Source organism: Arachis duranensis, chromosome 2 (genome assembly GCF_000817695.3).
Source record: "Arachis duranensis cultivar V14167 chromosome 2, aradu.V14167.gnm2.J7QH, whole genome shotgun sequence".
Classification (NCBI taxonomy): Eukaryota; Viridiplantae; Streptophyta; class Magnoliopsida; order Fabales; family Fabaceae; genus Arachis; species Arachis duranensis.
In genome coordinates, this window is record NC_029773.3 from 50,009,709 (window position 1) to 50,015,033 (window position 5,325).

Here is a 5,325-nt window from a genome sequence, read left to right on the forward strand (position 1 = left end):
CGACCCAGTACACTTGCTGGTTAGTTGTGCGAAGTTGTGTTTATGCCATGGTATTGAACACCAAGTTTTTGGATTCATTACCGGGGATTATTTGAGTTGTAGTGATCACAATTTCGTGCACCAGTTATTCCCTTAGTAAAATTCTTACGTGTTATTTACTAGGTTTATTCTCAATTTTTATTACATGTATTTATCTATGGTGTTTGTTTTAGTACGATGATAAATTTATACGTACCAGTATGATAAAAATGTGGAACAATTAGAACACCATATGAATTATATTTTCCACGTCAATAATTAATTTTTTTGTTTTAAATATATATCATATCAATACTTTTACTAAATCACCCTTACACTTTAATAAAAATAAAAAATAAATTTTATTTAATTTTATAAAAAAACTTAAATATTTTTTTATATTGGACAAAATTTATCCTAATCCTTTTATTTATTCAAAATTTAATTATCTTTAATTTTATAATTTTAAATATGAATCAATTTAAAAATTAAAACCAAAATACATTTCATTATTCATTATTCATATACACTAAAAGATCGCTTCATTTCATGAACCCTAATCTAATATTTTCTATTCCCATTCATACCAAAAGAAGAACACGTCTAAAAAATTATTCTTCATCATTGTATATCATTTACTAATAAAGAGGAACCTCACCCCTAATCTTCTACCTGCACTGCAGCAGTCTATCCTCACCCTCTCCATTTCTTGTAGTCGCGCTCTCTCTCCGTTGGTCTTCACGTAGTAACAGCACGCACCAACAGCCACCTTCTCGTTCTCCGTCGTTCTCCTCTCTGTTTGGACAAAGAAGAAAAAGAACCTAGTTCCTCCACATCGTTTTCTCGAATAGCTCACTTGTTATTGATTTTGCCTTGGGAATAATGGTGGACCTGTCACTGATTTCAACTCTGAGCAGGGATTCAGCGTCACAGCAGGTTGAGGTGGAGGAGGAGATTGAGTAGCCGGAGGAGGTTGAGCCACTGGCAGCTGCTGTGCCTTTCTCATTCTCTTTGCCTACGCCGATCGTTTTGACTGGTTCTTTATGATCCTTGGCTTCGTCGCCACTGCAGCTCACGGCACTACTCTCGTCATTTACTTTCATTTCTTTGTCAACATCAGCCAGGTTCTTTAGCGAAGACTTTTTCTCTGTTAATTTATCAAATAATTTCTCATTTTTTTATGCAATTTCTGCAAAATATTGAATTACAAAATAATTTCTCATTTTGTCATTATACTTGAATTATATCCATTTTGGTAATTCACCAATTCAGCTGGTTTGCTGGTAATCTTTCAAATTTTTTTCTCTTTGAAAATATAGAGTACATGCCAGCTAGGCACGTATTTCTATCGAGAGAGAGCGTGTGTATTGTTGTTATTACTTGTGTAGTGTGTTATATATTGATGGTTTGGTACGTAAGAAAGGTATGTGAGATCATAATCTACCTCTACAAACGAAAAATAAATGAAGATATTGGCCTAATGCATAATTGCATATCCATAATTCATCATAATAATAATAAAAATGAAAGGATTGGATTCCATGGACAGCGGTGAGCAGTGACTAATAAGAGCCAATAACTAACCGGCCAGCTTAGTTGGTGGCAGTGACATTATGGTCCCCCCTTCGCTCTTTGTTTATCAGCTACCAAGATCCCTATCTTCTCTCGTCCAATTTAACTTACTCCTCCTTTTGGAATGGTTTGCCAAGTTATATAGGAAGCATTTTATGTCCTACTATTTACATTTTGTAAATAGACAATTAAGCTATTTAAATTGATACCTATGATTTAGCTGATAATTTGAATTAGTTAAATTCAATTTATTATTTAACTGTATGCTAATTTTTTCCTCTTTTAATGTTCATCTCAGGTACAAGATTTACATTTGATTATTCATGATTATTTCCTTTGAGTGGGCTAGTGATACACCTTCTTTTTTATCAGCAGAATAGTATTATATACATTAAGACTGCACTTGTTTTTTTTTCTTTGTAGTTTTATTTATATTTATTAGCTTTGATGTATGCAAGTGTTTTTTCTGCTTAATGAATTTTGGAATTCAATTGATGTTTTGCTGACCTCATCTATTATTTGAAATTTATGTTGATGGTGAGACTTAGTTTAATTTTACTTATTTGACTGATATTTTAATTAATGAATTTATTCGCCGATTAGCATAGGGTTCCCTCCCATCTGAGGAACTGTTATGTTTGATGTGGTATTGTTTAGATATTTTTATGGCACGCCTAGGATTGTCATAGTAGATGTTGATCACCATCGTTTATCTATTGCAAAATCTCTTGGTGCTAATGATTGTCAAATCTGATTTTTGTGCATCAAGGTTTTGGCAGCCTATGAACTATTATGCCCTAATCCTTTGTGGTAAATTTTGAAAAATACTGAAATACATCTTATTATGTAAATTTTATTCTGCATAAATTACATGTTGGTAATTCTGATTCGATATTTCATGGTTTAAATACTATTATGAATATTTCCTATTTAGTATGTGTGACTATGTTGTTGCATTTTTCCTTTTTTCATGTTTCTTTCTTAAACCGGTCAACAAGGCACATGATGGAGATATTAATTGTGTTGATTGGAATCCTCATGATATAAATTTCGTTATGATGGGGTATTAACTAGCTGCATGTGCATTTAAATGAACTTGAATTACAATTTATATGTCCTTTACCTGATTTTTTAATTAATTTTTGCATTTGGGCCTGCTACACATACAGGCAATAAGGCCTTACAAGTGTTACAAGCCCCCAACCCACAAACATTCCACACGCGTACTAATTATATTGAATGGAGCGTAACATTCACGCGCTCCCACTCAAACGGTTACGCTTCTCTTCGCGTAAACCGCCCATTAATGGCAGACTCTTCCACTTCTTCCACTTCTCAAAGCGATTCAGAGAAAACGCAACCCTTCCATTTTCTAGCAACATTCGAAACTCAAGATATACAACTCGTCGCTAACATTTGAAAACTCCATCAACACACCATAAAACTCTCGATCAAGAATCTCCAGAGAAAACAAAGCTATAATACTCAAGGTACGTTACATTACCATTCCTGTATATTTTCCAGATTTCGAACTAGGTTTTACTGTTCTTCTACGTTGTTGTACGTTTTACTGTTCTTCTTGCTCTACGTCTCATTTTACAGTTTATAATGTTTTAGGTTTTACTGTTATTCTTGCTTCTATGTTACACTGTTCTTCTTTGTTCCTGTAAGTGTTACTGTTCTTATTGTTCTAGTTCTTCTGGTAACTGATTTTTGGGGGTATATTCCATAGTTTGGTGGGTGTATATGGAGTAATTTGTTGGGTGTATATGGTATAAAATGTTGGATGTATATTTCTGAACTGATATACTGTAATAGTCAGCACTTGCTTATTTTTGCTTATACACCCATGTATATTGCTTGACCTTGTAATATTGCTTGATATTGATGCATGTTTGAGTGATACCTGACTGATATATATGGGTGTATCTGAATCATATCTATGGGTGTATCTGACTGATATATATGGGTGTATCTGAATCATATCTATGGGTGTATCTTACTGTTATCAATGGGTGTATCTGACTCATATATATGGGTGTATCTTACTAATATCTTTGGGTGTATTTTTCATTTCAGAGAAAATGGCAGCAAGAAACCAACCTGGAAGAAATATAAGAACAAATATATGTCTTACATGAAATCAGTTTTATATAATAGAAATATATCTGACTATAATTTTATTTTTGTTTACAGCAAACCAAAGACCTTAAGTGTGCAACACATCTCTTAAGTGATAAATTCAAAAACATGAGTGAGAAGAAAACAATTGTAGGGATTTGGGATTCGGTGGCTTGATGCACATCCCACCACTAAGGGTGCATCACCAAGTGTTAAGGGAGCTGGCTAACAACTTCAAATTAGGGAAGAACAGACTGGAAACCAGATATGGTTTTTTTAAAATAACACCAAGAAAAATAGGTCATGCGCTTGGCATCAATGCAATAGGTAACTCGCTAAAAATTATAGGTGTATATTAACTGATGCTTGGGTGTATTTAAGTTGATGCTTGGGTGTATTTGAACCGACTCTGATACTTTGTTGTTTTCCTTTTTGTAGGAGATCTATTTCCTCAGAAAGTCGATTATAAGAAACTTTCTGAGGATGACAAAGTAATTTTTAGAAGATTCCAGGGTAAGACCCTCAAAAGTCTTACAGATGAGATGATGGCGTTGGTAACGAAGAGGAACGCCTAATGTTCAAGAGGATTTTCATCCTCTATATATAGATGGCGTTCCTTTTACCAACGATAATAAACAAAATCTCGCCTGTGCACCTGGCCCCAATTTTTGAGATGGACAGCATAACGGAGCGAAACTGGGGGGGCATTGACGATTGGATTTTTGACGGTTTAGAATTTCACAAATGAAATCTCGTTGAAGTATAGTCTCTAAACCAACAATAATCCTCTCATGCAAAAATTTGTTTGTCACAAGTACAAACCCCTAAAATCTATAAACCGAAGTATTTAAACCTCGGGTCGTTCTCCCTAGGATTTACAATAAAGTGTCTTGTTATTGGTTGTGAGTTATTTTGGGGTTTTTGAGATTATGGACAAGAATTATAAATGGCAAGGGAAATAACCTAACAACTAATAAAGCTCTTGGCAAGATATGAGAACTAGAAGTCCTATCCTAGTTATCCTCCTCAATTGTGATAACAAATTATCCATTACTCCCACTTAGTTAACCTCTAACCATGGAGGAAAGTCAAGTGGATGAATCAATTTGATTCCTCAAGTCCTAATCAACTCCTAAAGGAAAGACTAGCTTTAGAGGTATTCAAATCAATTAGCAACTTCTAATTATCAATCAACAAAAGGATTAGATAACTCAAGAGTCACTAATTACTCAACCAAAGCCAAGAGGAACAAAAGCTACACTAAAATCCTACCAAGCATTTCATCAAACACTTGGAAGGCACAAAAGAAAAGCAAAGCAAATTAACAACAAGAAGAGAATCTAACAACAATTATTAAAAGAAATTAACAACAACAATCAAAAGAAACACAATTATTATGAATTACCTTGAATTGAATGGAAAGAAAATAGAAGGGATAAGAGTAGATCTACAACAAAGTATAAGAACAACATAAAGGAAATTACAACAAAAGAATAGAAGAAGATGAATGTAGCAACAAAGAATTGAGAGATAGAAGTGGAAGAAAGCAAAGATTAAAACCTAGATCTAAGAACTAAACCTAATCCTAATCCTAATCCTAGAGAGAAGTGAGAG

General features: G+C 33.8%; 1 pseudogene; it reads left to right on the forward strand.

Moving 5' to 3' along the window:
- The first annotated feature begins 2,525 nt into the window (after positions 1–2,525).
- The window catches only part of LOC110278186 (WD-40 repeat-containing protein MSI4-like), a 44,837-nt pseudogene continuing 42,037 nt past the window's right edge, over positions 2,526–5,325 (forward strand).